Here is a 16,006-nt window from a genome sequence, read left to right as displayed (position 1 = left end):
TGAATTGAAACAATCTGCACTTATATCTATTTATATCATTTAAGTTGTTGAGCTCCCGACCTCTTGACAGATGTGATCAGATAAAAGAGGATGTTTAAGGATGTACTTTAAATAAACAGACAGTGCAATGTTATGATAATTTATGCTACCAGGTGGTAGCGTAACCTGCTTGTCTTATACAATGTTTCCAATTGTATTTAGAGGACAACTGTGTATGTATCTATTTATTTATTTATTTATTTATTTATTTATTACTGCGTTTCCTTAGTTAGACACATTTCTTCCTAATAAACTATATAAAATATGAGACACAATTGTGTGGATTAACTTATTTTTTTTCTTTTAGACATCACTGAGCAACAAATAACCATGAACGGTGGAAATTGCTAAAATTAGCCGCAAACTATATATAACTCCTTCAATAATATTTGTTATCAGATTAAAAGGGGGGTATTCAATTGTTAGCAAGATTTTTTTTCCCCCACCGTGTTAAAAAAAAAAAAAATCTCTGGCGGGTTTTTGAAGGCAATAGCGACCGTTTGGAGTTAGCACAGAGAGAAAACTGGTGCAATTCAATTGAAAAAGAGGTAACGCTGCCCCCGCATGTTAAAAATTGTGTCTGCGACATTTTATGGGAGTGAAGGGGAGTTTTAATGCTGTCATGTATAATACAAAAAACAGGTTTTGCATACATTTCCATACATTGCATTACACATTGATAATATCTACATTACAGTACTTTCTTTTAGCAAATTTTTTTATTGAACTATTTTTTACAATACAATCATCTACACCATGTCAAAACACATTACTAGATTCATGTTTGTACCAAAAACATACATAAATCTAATTAATTAGAGATTTTAAAAAAAAAATAAGTTTTTTTTTATTTCAATATTTTTTCACCAGAAAATCAACTTACACAAGTTAGGCATTAGTGATAAACATAGTTTATCTTTTTTTTTTTTTCATTATTACATGATTTCAAATAGTTTTTTTAGATTTTTTATTTTTATCACACCCCAAAGAGGTGCGAGATAAAACAGCATATTTGCCTATTTAACGCGCCGTGTTAAAAAACAATTGAATAGCTTTTAAGGTGGCTGCCTCTAGCACACCCTATACTTTCAATAGACCTTCTACTGGAGCGCGAGAGGACCGTTTGATGAAAAAAAACATAGCGTTACAAATGGAATTGAATTGCGGGTAAAGTTAACCTGCTCAATAAATATAAAAAACAGCGTTAAAGTGGCTTAAAACGCTAAAAAAAAAAAACATCTCGCTGAAAATTGAATACCCCCAAATTATCTTTACATTATTAGAGTCTTTTTAATTGCTAAATTGTTGTGTTCTATCCAGATGAATGAACCTTCTGCATGTTGAGAAAGAATATTTGGAAACAAAAGTCTAAAAGGTACAGTAATCCATGGCAGCGTTCAAGGCTGCACACACAGTAGAATAAATTGCTAACTATGTCCTTGAATTACAGTCGCTTTCCCCTTGATAAATGTGGCAATATTATTGTCTAAACTCTGATAATTTATGAAATGATTATATTGGTCATAAGATTGTGCAGCTGTCACTAGAATTTATTAAAGATGATCTGATGTAACAACGTGAGAATAAAGGGTTATTTTAAAGTGGTGAACAGAATTGAGTTGTATCCCCAAATATGTTTTGTGCTTTTTTTTTTCCCCCTGGGAATTGAGCAATCATTCTTATCTGGAACACGTGCCAAAATCATTTTGAAGGGTTTGCAAATTGTTTAAGCCCTGTCCAAAATTTTCAGTGGAAAATATGAATATATTGTTTGCTTTTTAGACCAACACAAGGGTGACATCCTATTTTGACCTTGGACAAATCTCTTTATCTCTCTGTGACTCACCCTGTCCAATGGCCAATGTAGAGCTACCAGTGTACACAAATAGTTACAAGTAACAACTGAATCATGGCCCTATTAAAACCCACCATACTCTCTCACAATCTGAACATTCCAGGCTTTAAAACCTATACCTTAAAATAACTAAATACATTAAAAAAAAAATAAAGTGATTAAAATAATTACAGCAATTGTCATCTGGTTGCAGAAAGTTTATTAAGTTCTAAACTTACCAGAAAAAAACCCAAAACGGAATAAGCAACAAATATTTTGCTTCCAAAAACTTATTTAATTTCTGCTGGTGGTGGGGTCACATATGAGTGCTGTAAAATGCACTGGTTTCACGTGTGCTGGGACTTGTGGTTCCTCCACAGCAATAGAGACAGGAGTTACTTACCTCTGGAAAAGCAGATAATTCAAACTAACTTCCAAAAGATGATTCTGAAAAGAGGGAAATTGTTTGCATTTATTTACATGAATTTAGAAAACATTGTGAGTGACAAGGCTTCAGAATGTATTGAATTGATTCAGAAGTGGGTTAGTTTGCAAAAGAAACTTTCCACTTACAAAAAAAAAAAAGCATGAATTTTATATTTTGCTGCCATAAAGTCATTTAAATAGTGGGAGGTTTGACGTTCCGTTGGACCTGTGTTCTCCTCTAAATCTCTACAGCAGATACAGAAGTACTTAATGCTGTACCTCCCTCCTCCCAGAACCCATCCACCCTTCTCTCTCTCTCCTCAGTCTATCCAGGGAGATCCCAGCTGACCTGCAGCACAGTCCCAGCCTTTCTCCCCCTTGTCCCTGCTGTTGTTGCAGGAGGTGCTGAAGGAGAGAATATCAGAAAAACTCACTGAATAGATCAAACACTCATTTGTCCCGTTTGAAGCTGCAAATCCGGAGCACTTTGTTATGCTAATGACGTCTGACATCACTCCTGTGATCAAAGCCAATGACACTGAATATAAGCAGGTTCTTCAGCCAGTGAGAGGCAAATTGGCCTCTAGTTGGCAGTATCTTCTAGGAGAAGATCAGAGGTGGGACTCCTCAGGCAAAGCTTCACCTTCTCACCAGTCTGCTGTGTGTTATCCTGCACACACTACAACTTGTGCTTCCCTCCTGCTACCTCCCTGCCCTATGGATCTGTATCTGCTCACTTTATCCTCCTGAAATTTGTTTTTCAAAGCAGGAGCTGATCATTATGCTGTTCTTGAACTAGCCTGGAAAGCAAAAAAAAAAGCAGGAATCCTGAAACTGCTAAATAGGAATTCACATTCGCTGCAGAGCTGGCTGGGATTCCCAACAACATGGTAAGTTGTTCTGCAGCAGATACAAAGTAGCTGCTCAGTTTCCTTGACTGTTCTATTCAGTTTTCATGTTGCAAAGTGTTTGTCAATAGGATGAGTTCAGGCTACAGTTAGATACAATTGTAGCAGAAGTATTACACTATTGAAGTGCACAACTTTATTTTTAAAGTGTATGAACATAAAACAAATCAGATACCAATCATACTATCTACATTCTCAGTTTAGCTCAGATATTAGTCTCTTGTTAGGTAGTAATTATAATATAGTAATACCTTGTTCTAGGAAACGTTTTTCCTGGATTACATTCCTGTGGGCAAATTTAATCATCCCGTTGTTTGAATTATTTTTTTTACTGTATATTGGATATGCAGATATATAATTTTAAAAAAAATTAAAAACGTTTTTAATATGCAAACTATATTTGCTTATTACTCATGACTATTTTACAAATCTTTTGACACTTATTTATTTATTTACATAAATGACATTTGCATTACCCTACTGAGATGTAACATGTCTAGACTCATATATAGTACATTATTCGATTTGTATATGTAGATACCAGGGCATATTGGAATTGAAGTGGCAAGTATACGGACTGCAAAATTTAAAGTGCATTTCAGAAGCATGTTCCCTGAGATAGATAGATAGATAGATAGATAGATATGAGATAGATAGATAGATAGATATGAGATAGATAGATAGATAGATAGATAGATAGATAGATAGATAGATATGAGATAGATAGATAGATATGTAAATTGAGAGATATGAGATATATATGAGAGAGAGAGAGAGAGAGAGAGAGATGAGATAGGTAGATTGATATCTAAATGTTGATGGATGATATAAAGAGATATAATTAGACACACAGTGCTAGATAGATGGATATGCAATGATATATAAATAAAGATATATATATATATATATATATATATATATATATATATATATATATATATATATATATACTGTTAATAGAGCAATATGAGTTAAATATGTATAATTATATAAAGATAGATAGATAGATAGATAGATAGATATGAGATAGATAGATAGATAGATAGATAGATAGATAGATAGATATGAGATAGATAGATATAAGATAGATAGATATGAGATATATTCTGTAACTTTGACAGAAGTACAAAGTGCTTCAATCAGGATACAAATAATTGGGTTAAGATAGATAGATAGATAGATAGATAGATAGATAGATAGATAGATAGATAGATAGAGCCTGATTTTGAATTAGGAGCAAAGCAAAGAAAAGGAGCAAATTTACACCGTGGCAAAACCATGTTGCATTAGTGGGGGAGGTAAATTTAAAATGTATGGACAGATTTATAGTTGGGGTAGGGCATGTCATAGATCAACTTTAATTTCAGTGTAAAAATGAAGCTATCAAATATTTGTGTGCTACATGAAAAAACAGCCAGTATTCTCCTCGCGTGAAAAAAAATATGTCAATTTGTGCCCGTTACATTGTAACATGGTTTGTCCAGGTGCAAATTTGCTCCTTTTTTTTGCTTTGCTCCTAGCTGAAAATCAGGCCCATAGTCTGTAACTTGGATTGAAATACAGAATGCTTGAATCAGGATACACATAATTGGGTAAACACTGACTATGCAATGAAAGTGATGGATACTGGTACAGAATACAGACTGGGGTTTGAAGAGGCAAATTAGATGAGAAAGGGCAGTAAAAGAGAATAGTAGATAATGGGGGAGAACAATGCCAGGAGCACAATACAATGAATGGCTGAGAGGGTAATCATTACAGGAGGAGAACAGTTGTTGTCAAATGAGGAAGTTATAAATGAGTGTGGGAACTAGGAGACCCCCAAAAAAAATTGTATGCAAAATGTGCAAGTACAAAAAATGACAAAATGAATACCAGCAGATCCTGAATGTCGTGTGGTTTATTTGGGAAAGTTTCCGCAGGATTCCACCATCAGTACATTAATTAATATGGGATTTTGGGACATATTCTTATTTTGCAATAAGACAGTAGCTGCTGTGCAGGCTTCAATGTTAGGAACAGTCAGTGTAACTATTACCAGGCAAGGATCCTAGGTATAAGTGTCTGGATCTTCCAGTGTGTGGACCCCTCTGATAGCAGACCTCCACCCCGCGCCCTTCCTAAACCATCCACATACTTATGCCACACACAATAACTTTAATCAAACTGAGGTTTGTCCCAAAGAGCTGGGTGCAGCCTATAGAGAATAGAGTCATTGTGATTGCTTATGAAAAAAAAGGGGGGGTCTCACCCTTGAAGGATTATACAGGGCGAGATGGAGCTGTGTTGGATCTATTTTAATCACTATAAAAGTGCTTCTTTCATAAGTAAAAAAAAAATGCATGCTGGGAAAAAAGTTTGTTTTGAGTGTATCAGTTCTCTGTAATTTGGCCCTAATTAAAAATAAATGTCACTATAATTAAAGACTATGCAAAGGCATCCGCCCACACCACAACTGTGTTAACAGGGCAAAGAGCTTAAGGGGCTTCTGAGAGCATTTGCTGCAAAGGACCTTTATGGTGATAAATATCCCGAAATAGTCCGAGATGCAATTAAGAGCCTACGACAGCACTGAGTTAGAGGCTAGCCCTATCGCTTCTCTCTGATAAAGTGCGGAAAAGAACATTTACAGATTAAATCTTTTCACTCATCCTCTCAAGGCGACGCTTCTAATGGGTTCTCTGGTGACATGTAAATACCAAACATAATCCCTTTAACAAAAACAGAAAATTTCCCTGCGCTCACAAAACATTACTAATCAGGTAGGGAGCCTGGTCTTCTCTTCATCTTACAGACACACAGTCCAATATCATGACTTCTAAACATGTTCCACTTTTGTTACCAAACATGTCCCACCATCAGTAAGCCATTGTTTAGAGGGGATTATTTTACTCACTTGACAGTTTTCTCTTTTAAAAGCTTATCCCAGTTAAACACTGTTTAAGCATTCTACCTTATACTCATCCTCTGCAGATAAGGATTTTTGTTGCATATTTTAGTATCAGTAACAGACAGAATTGTCATACATGGTCAAATCGCTTTCTTGCACTTGAGAGGCATTTTTTTTTTGCAATCTGAAACCAGCTGCTGAGAGGTGACAGATTGGAGAACAGACTTGTGATTGTCCAGAGTGTAAATTGTAACAAGTATTTAATAGCACAAATATAATGTAACCAGTCAATTATGATCTTCTATTAATATAACTTCTGCAAGCTAATATCTGATTGGTTGTTGCAGTTTGCAAGACATATGTGTTTTTCAACCATGTGATTAAATAATTATGTGTGTGTGTGTGTGTGTGTGTGTGTGTGTGTGTGTGTGTGTGTGTGTGTGGTATATATCTAGAATTGGGGAAAAGCAAAGCTGATTTTATTTGTAGCTTTGTGTTTAAATATTAATATGCAAATAAATGGCATGATTTTTTTTAATTTTAATATATCTTACATCAGACTAATGCCTATTGTGCTCTTACTAAAGCAACATTTGTGTAATCTTAAGTGAAGTTGTGAAAAAAGATTTGGTACATGATAATATGATAAAATGCTGCAAAGGCCTCATTCCGAAAAGAGCTCAAAAATTAAGGCAAGCAGAAATATAGGATTCATATTAGTAATGACTTAAGTTGTTGTTTTTGCATTTTCTGTCAGATGCAAAAAAAAAAAGCAATATTTGTGGCACATTGTAAATAAAATGTAATAGTTATAATATGTCACAAAATATGGTATTACCATGCACCCAAACTGCTAACGGTCTTGGCATTTGTGAAGTGAGAAATAGAGAATCCATTAAACAATTCACCACATCTTGCTTCCACAAATCCCGCTAGGAGACTGCTTCAGTTGCGTCAATTTGGGTCTAGTCATTGACCCCTCTAGAAGAAGTGATTGTGGTACTGAAATTGTTGACTACTTTGTTCTATTGTTTTATACTCTATCATTTAGAACCTTTTCTTCTGGGCAGGGGTAAAAGTAAAACGTCTTGTCGAACGTCACGTAGGCACTTGGAAATTGGAGGGTAAATATTGCATGCGAGGAATGTGAAATCCATGAGCAGATTTTTTTTTCCGTTGTATGAATTGTTGGTTTGTAGCAGAGGTGGATGTAGTAGATGTAATTATGAATAAAAATCACAATATGTTTTTAAAGGCATACATTGCACTAATACAATATTGATTTTGAGTTGTGTTTTTGGGGGAGATGAATTGGCAATAAAACAAAATGAAAAAAAGAGTGTCTGCTGTTTTTAGATTATATTTGTACTTTGTGTGTTATCAATGGTGGGACATGGGATAGGCAGAAGGGGCTGGGATATACTATAAGTAGATGAGGCCAGAAGATGGGATAGGCAGAAGAGGCTGGAATATAGGATAGGTAGATGATGCCGAAACATGGGATAGGCAGAAGATGCAGGACATGAGAAAGGCAGATGAGGCCAGGACATGGGATAGGCAGAAGAGTCCGAGACATGGAATAAGTAGATGAGGCCATGACGTGAAATAGGAAGATGAGGCCAGGACATGGGATAGGCAGAAGAGGCTGGAATGTAGGATAGGTAGAAGAGGCCAGGACATGGGATAGGCAGATGATGCCGAGAATGAGATAGGCAGAAGAGGCTGGGATATAGGATAGATGGAAGAGGCCGAGACATGGGATAGCCAGAAAATTCCGAGACATGGGACAGCCAGGAAAAGCTGGGATATAGGATAGTTAGATGAGGCCGGGGCATGGGATCGGCAGAAGAGACTGGGATATAGGATAGGTAGATGAGGCCAGGACATGGGAAAAGCAGATGAGGCTGGGACATGGGAAAAGCAGATGAGGCTGGGACATGGGAAAAGCAGATGAGGCCAGGACATGTGATAGGCAGAAGCCAGGACATGGGACAGGCAGAAGAAGCCAGGAAATGGGATAGGCAAAAGAGGCTGGGATGTAGGATAGGTAGATGAAGTCAGGACATGGGATGGGAGGAACAGTCTGGGATACAGGATAGGTAGATCAGTCCAGGACATGGGAAATGCAGATGAGGTCAGGACATGGAAAAGGCAAATGAGGCCGGGACATGGGATGTCTAGAAGAGGCTGGGATATAGGATAGGTAGATGAGTCCAGGACATAGGTTAGGCAGAAAAGGCAGGGACATGGGATAAGCAGATGAAGTCAGGACATGGGATGGACAGAAGAGGCTGGAATATGGGACAACCAGGAATGGCTGGGATATTGGATGGGTAGATGAGGCTGGGATATGGTATAGGCAGAAGATGCAGGACATATGAAAGGCATATGAGCCCGGGACTTGGGTTAGGCAGAAAAGTCAGGTGCAGGTAACCATGGGGGTATAACACACACTTTTTCTTCTGTTTCAGAATTGCACCGGGAGGACTGAGTCTCCAGTGCTTACTTTGCTCCACAAGAAAAGCAGAGTAACAGCTTCTGTAGACTTTGTTAGATACATTTATGGCCATCAAAACAGACATAAGGATACAATTTGGGACTTACATCAGATATGTGCCGGAAGATAGAGAAGGATGATACAATTTGTAATCTTTGTCTTATGTGCCAAAACATCTTCTCTCGCCCCCATATTTTCTATTATATTTACATAATTGGACTAGTGGTAAAACTAACATTTCTAAACACTGTAGAAAATCTACTCAATCATAGTTTTTATTTGTGTTTATGTTTATATACCGTTGCGGTTTTTTTGACTTATGTCAATATTATAGTCTTTTCTACTTTTTACTAAATACTTTGCTTTTTCTTCCCAGATTCCATATATTTATGAGGGGTATTCAATTGTTAGCGAGATTTTTTTATCCCCGCCGTGTTAAAGAAAAAAATCTTCTGCAGGTGTTTGCAGGCAATAGCGACCATTTGGAGTTAGCGCAGCGGGAGAACTGGTGCAATTCAATTGAGAAACAGGGAACGCTGCCCCCGCACGTTAATCATTGTGTATGCAAGTTTTTAGGGGAGTGAAGGGGAGTTTTAACGTGGTCATGTATAACACAAAAAAAAGGTTTTGCATACATTTTCATACATTAGATTGCATTACACATTGATAATATCTACATTACGGTACTTTATTTAGCATATTTTTTTATTGCACTATTTTTTACTATAGAATCATCTATACCATGTCAAAACACATTACTACATTCATATTTGTACCTAAAACATACATAAATATATTTAATTAGTGATTTTACTTTTTCCATTTTTTTTTTCCATTATTTTTTCACAAGAAAATCAACTTTTACAAGTTAAGCATTACTGATAAACATATTTTATCTTTTTTTTTTCATTATTACATGATTTCAGATACTTTTCTTTGTCTTTTTATTTTTATCACACCCCAAAGAGGTGCGAGATAAAACAGCATATTTTCCTGTTTAACACGCTACATTAAAAAACAACTGAATAGCTTATAACACGGCTGCCTCTCGCACACCCTATACTTTCAATAGACCTTCTACTGGAGTGCGAGAGGACCGTTTGATGGAAAAAAAATGTAGCGTTACAAATGAAATTGAATTTCGGGTAAAGTTAATCCGCTCGAAAATGATAAAAAACAGCGTTAAAATGACTTAACATGCTCAAAAACAACAACAACTCGCTGACAATTAAATACCCCCCTATGTATCATCAGACAGAGACGTTTAGTTCCGCTGCCCTGAATACGGCACATCTCTGCTGAGTTCTCTGCCTTTGCTCCAATTGTATCCACAGAGCGGGTCTGTGCCGTATCCAAGAGCATCAAAAAGTAAACAACTATTTATGATGATGGATAGGCATGATTAGAGAACACAGATGGAAACCAAAAAAGATAAAGCAATGTATTTAGTAAAACTTGAAGGAGGACCTGTACAAACCAAGAAGTTATCTTAAAGTAGCAATAGCTTTAACAAATGAAATATAGTCCACTAATTGATGGACACGTTTTAATGGGCAATTGTATAATACTTACTTGACTTTAACAAGCAATAACGTTTGACGGCGTCTCTGAGCTGTACACAGGATATATTGTTTTTGAGATTTACGATGTTCCGGTATAATGCCCCTTTATTTTGTCTCCTAACGTCATTCAAAATTGACTGTTTGTTACAAACTCGGGAAAGCAGCGGAAACATCTTTGTGTACGTGAATTTATTACCTATAAAATACAGAGTATTTGTAGAGTCAGATCATGAAAAGCTAAAGGTGGGTGGGTGATATTGACGCTGGGATTCCTACCCTGCCAATGCCACCCTACCAAACTCTTCTCATCTGTAGAGTGCGTGACACCATAGCAGACATTGGGAAGACGAATGTTCAAATCAGGAATACAGTGTATTATTTTTATTATTTTTTTTTTTTTTTTTTTAAAAAAGCAGAATTAGAAAAAGAATATCAGATATTCTAACGGGAATATATGTTACTGAGTCACGTCGAAGCCTTGTTTCAGATGGAATGTGATAGATCAAATAGGGAGGTGGTTGTTTTTATTAGAGATGCTCAGGCTCGGTTCCACGAGAACCGAACACACCCGAACTTAGGGGATCCGAGTACCGGTCGGCTCGGTACTGTCGCGCGCCCTCGGAATTGAAAACGAGGCAAAACGTCATTTGGACGTAGGCAGATCTCGGGAGTTTTGAATTCCTTTTAAAGGTCCAACATCACAGAGGGTGGGAGGGAGGGCGGACCCCCATTTATCTTTTCTGCCACTGCTGTGTGCCAATGTGTCCTAGATGTGGTAGGAACAGCCGTGTGTTTGTGTCATTGCTCTGTCGCTTACCATCCAGCCAGGTCGCTGCAGTATTTGTCCGAAAGTGTATGAAAATAATATTGTGACCTGTGAAGTGGTCAAAATTTACTGCAAATGACTTGAAATTAGTGTTATTGAGGTTGTTAATAATAATGTAGGAACTAAAAAAGAGCAAAATTGTGTCATTTTAGCATATTTTAGGATTTTTTCTAAAAAATCCAAAACCAAAACGCAAAACTAATCCAGATCCAAAACCAAAACCAGTTCACGGGGGTCAGTGAGCATCTCTAGTTTTTATTGACAGTAGTGATACCTACTTAGTCACAAACAGCTCTTTACATTTAACATTGTCAGTTGTACCACTAGCGCACACCCTATCATACACACACATATACACAAGCGAATTGTTGAAGAGTTTGGCAGGAGGTTATGCGCCACCGAAGAAAAGAGACTGTCGCAGGAATCATTAATCCCTGAGGATACTGCTCCTTCAAGCTCAGGAACGCTCCGCCATAGACCCCTTACAGATTTGTCTGTGCGAAAGATCCTTAAGTCTACTGAAGGACTTGGCAGAGAGCCTTGAAGGGAACAATATATTACAGCTATATACACAACAAGTGTACAAATGATGTGATATATTTTATATTCTGTTAAGATATAGCTTTCACACTTTACAATTCAAATCCGATCGTGCGGCCCTAGGGCGGTGGTAATCGTTTTTACGATTACCTCTATTCTGACATGAAGAAGCCCTACAAAGAAAATCTGAAATGATGAAAAACCGATTGGAAAATAAACAGACTTACCTTCAACCCCACGCTGGAGATCTCCGATGGGAGGACCAAGCTGACGGCAAGTGATTCCGATTGGAGAAGTGTTCGGCGCTGCAGGCTGACGTCATCGCGACGTCTGTCAATAGAAATTATAAAGCGGCAATGTGGGGACCACTAAGGTTAAGTGTTTAAACACTTAACCCGACATTGACGCTTTAAATTTCTATTGACAGACGTCGCGATGACGTCAGCCTGCAGCGCCGAACACTTCTCCAATCGGAATCACTTGCCGTCAGCTTGGTCCTCCCATCGGAGATCTCCAGCGTTGGGTTCAAGGTAAGTCTGTTTATTTTCCAATCGGTTTTTCATAAATTCAGATTTTCTTTCTAGGCCTTCTCCATGTCGGAGTAGTGGACATCGGTAAAGCGTTCCCAACCCCCATAGGGATGGGCACCGTTACCTTTGTCCTCATGCAGCTCCCGCCCCCCTGTGGCTCATATATATTTAGATATGAAAAATGTCAACAAAGTGAGACAAAAATACAAAGATATAAACAGTTGGTAAAAAATACGTCATTAACGAATTTACGCAATTTTACTCCAACACATTTTTAAATGTATTATTTTACTATTTTATCATAAGATGGGACTTTGTTTATGACTAGCAGCAATAATATTGTAGGACTTTTTCTTTTCCCTCTAATAAAAACAAGAAGTTGTTTGTTGTAAATCTTTCGGTTAAGGGGGTAATGATCCACTGTTACACAGCTGTGTGAGGTGAATACCCTATTTCACCAAATCCCATTTGATTCGTCACTCTCAAAAGGTAAAAATTATGCAATATCTGTGAAAAAGTTGTATAAAATGTTATAGTTAATAACAAATTGCACAGTGGACTCTGGAAAAATGTCCGACACTGTTTCCTGATGTGCGAATATATTTATAAAGTCAATTACTGTACACTCTCTTTCTTATCGAGAAGGTTGTAGGTTGTGATGAGGAAATCTGTGGTTGCCTCGGAATCATTTTGATATTGGCCAACACTTCTGTTTTCGGCAAATTCATTCACACAAATAAAAAAAATCTGTTTAAAAAGACATTTTAAGGGTATGAAATATATTTACTAATGCACAATGGTACAATTTGTTCTTGAATCTATTGTACAAAAATGACATTTTAAAAGACAACTTTGTTCCAAATCCCGGAGCATTTTACTATCTAATTTTTTTACCAGCCACAATAATCAGCATTTGTAGAAAGTTGAAATCTGCCAAAACATTTCTCGCATCTCTAGCCGTGGGCTAGGTTTAGGGCTGATAGGACATGCGTTACTAAGGGAATAACAGTTTTCACAAAAACAAGATTGCCAAAATAAGATGGCTCACTGGCAATTGATAATAGTTGGTGACCCCTTTCGCATAACTGAAAGACCCTAGGGGGTGGCATTGTTGCAACCTTTGGGGGGCCTCATTTAACTATCCTTTCCACCACCACTATTATGGTTAAGCGGAGCAGTCACTTTTTTACATTTGACCCCCATTTAAAGCAATTAGTCTGACTCTGATCTGTACAGGGTCTGGTTTCCGTGACCAGACACTCCAGGTTTCCCATAAATCATGCTCACCAGTAGGATGATAAAAGAAATAGTGAGGGTGGGCCTCATGTCGTCCTTTTATTTTAACTATTAATCTATTGTGTCTTAGATTTAGAGGAGCTGTAATTCCGTAGTTGTCATTTACAAAGCCCACTCGATGCGTCGCTCAAGATGATTTCGTTTTGCATCTGTGCACCTAGATTGTCCTCCCAGCTCACGCGAAGGTGCACGCCTGCTCTCTGCACAATGCCTCCGCAAGCAAGAAGTGTGCCTAAGCGTGCGGACAGGTGGAACATTCTAAAGAGGTGCAATGTGTAAAAGTGTAGCCGTCAGGTTAAAGCCCAACCTCCGATAAAACCTCCCCTTTCGTTAAGCCGTTTTTCAAACTACCGCTCTGTTTAGCCTAACAGCAAGGAATGCATCTAAAAAATACCCATTTGCTCCTTTATCTAATATCGGTAGCCTCAATTTGCCAGGTTAAATAGTTGGCAGCGCACCTCAGAAGTAGGCGCAAAAGGTACGCCCTCGATTCACCCAACTCTTCCCATCGGCCAATGGCAACAACTTCTGTGCCTCCTCAAACACTCTCTTCTTGCTCTAGAAATCTGTGCACTTTGGCGCAAATGTACACACGATTCAAGGCGTGCAAAACCACAATATAATGTTGCACATCATTTTCATAAATGACTTAAAATCCTAAATCTCTGTTTACGACTGACCTCCCGATGGGTGAGACTAGGTGGTCCTTAGACAGTAGGTGGCCGTTAGAAATATCTGAGACTTTCATATCAAATGTTGGCTGATGTCCCACGATCAAACTGCGGATTTTGCACAAATCACTGTACTCCCCAGATACCACAGAATAAGACCTGCAAATCCTGCCTAGCAGACAGTATACTGCTATCTGCCACGCTCCGCAGAAAGCGCCCTCCAGTTATAAACAAGTTGTACGAATGTCAATTAATAAAGCTGCTTCTCCTTCAGCCTCACTGACTTGTTACTTGTGAAAACGAAACACTGGCGGCTTCTCTCCAGACGCCCTACACGTAGGCTCAGCTCCTGCTAATACCGCTATTTATTTGTGTAATGTGTGCCTGTTGATAGAACTGCAGGGGAGATGGATGGAGGTCCAATAGCCGACGTTCTCTTCTACAGATTAATATGTATGTCTCACGTTGACCAGAATGAATGCACTCGGTGCTGTTTTCATCGAATGATTAAACAGGCGTTCTAAAGCCTGGATTTTTAAAAATAACATATACACATGCTTCAGATGGGAGCAGTGTAAGGGAGGCTTCTGAGCTGTCACCTCCGTCTGTGTTTTAGCTGGAGATGTGAAGGGGGATTTGGGAGGAGGGGAAAAACTTTTGGTGTTCTTAATGTGGATGTTGATAATTTGCTGGGACCCTCCCTAACAGACCCTTTAAATCTTTTATTAAAGGCACAGTAGGAAATATAAGCTCTACTGGAAGCCACCTGATACTAAACTGTACTAACGTCGATACATAATACAGCAAATGAGCTTATTAATGCAAAGAACAGACTTCTGGGAACTATCCTTTGAGTCAATGCTTCAGCCACTGGAATGTCAGGCTATAACACAGGTTTTTGATGAGGCAGAATCACTCCTAGACTGTTGCTCCCTTCTTAAGCTAGGTACACACTATACGGTTTTCGTCCAATAATCGGCTCAATCAGCCGACATACGACCGCTCGTTCAAAAGTCGGGTCAGTGTGTGCAGTGACACGATGGTCGAAAGTCTGCCCAAATGGACGATTGTCTCATTTGGTTGGTCGTACCGTTTAATATTTTCGTTCCAATCTCGTTTCCGCTGTGTAGTGTGTATAAACTTCCGACCGATCCACAACAGTGAGCGCGAAATTACAGTCATTGCTCACGACAACATGGCTGTAAAAAGTCGCTAAAGGGACGTCCGCTCTTCCCTTTATCATCCTAAACAAGGCTAGTGTGTATGCAGTCCATGGACCCAGCGATTGGAACATCGATCGCATGTTAAACTGATCGGCATAAAAAGTTTGTGGAAAATTCTGTAGGGTGTACCTAGCTTTAGTGCTCATCAGTGTAAGATCAGATTTTCTGCTCAGCATGTAAAATATATTTCCCTCCAATCTGTATTTCTCAGATTTATATGTAAGACAAAAAAGTATATGATTGATAACGTTTGTCATAAGATCGTATTGGGGTTACCATCTTCTGGGGTAGAAGACTGCACTTCAGGGAGACCAGCCAAGGATATCACACCAGTCAAGTGTTCCAACCCTATTCAAAACAAACAAAACATAAATAAAAGGCCTAATCTGTCTGGCCAACTAAACACACAGGAACACCCTCTCTACTGTAAAGGACCTTGTGTCCCACACACCTACACAACATAAAACTTATTGGTCACCATTCTCAGTGTGTTTCAGGAGGCATCCAACCTCCTCCCCAGGTCTGAGAGACTGAGTGTACTGCCTAGTAGCTTTTTAACAGTGCCTCATCAAGTGCAACTCCTGATTAGCCAGCAACATGCTAGCTTTCTGGAAACCCAAAATGGGTCATATGAATGGAGCCAGCCCTTCTCTCTCCATGCCAGCCCTTCTCTCTCCATTCATAACCCCAGGAACCTAATGTCAAATGCTATAAACTTTCAGGTGTCTACCCGTTTTCTTCAGAATTATATTGTATTTGGGACT

The 16,006-nt window shown here is 38.3% G+C and overlaps 1 protein-coding gene across 2 annotated transcripts in view; it reads left to right on the top strand.

Moving 5' to 3' along the window:
- The first annotated feature begins 2,590 nt into the window (after nucleotides 1-2,590).
- The window catches only part of WNT11 (Wnt family member 11), a 66,311-nt gene continuing 52,895 nt past the window's right edge, over nucleotides 2,591-16,006 (top strand). For both annotated transcript variants that reach the window (XR_012688559.1, XM_075198561.1), the window contains exon 1: nucleotides 2,591-3,189. The gene's annotated coding sequence lies outside the window, so the exon portion shown is untranslated. The remainder of the gene's footprint in view (nucleotides 3,190-16,006) is intronic.

This window comes from Mixophyes fleayi, chromosome 2 (assembly GCF_038048845.1).
Source record: "Mixophyes fleayi isolate aMixFle1 chromosome 2, aMixFle1.hap1, whole genome shotgun sequence".
In the NCBI taxonomy this organism is placed as follows: Eukaryota; Metazoa; Chordata; class Amphibia; order Anura; family Limnodynastidae; genus Mixophyes; species Mixophyes fleayi.
Note: the sequence above shows the minus strand (reverse complement) of the source record. Positions and strands in the feature narration are given on the sequence as shown.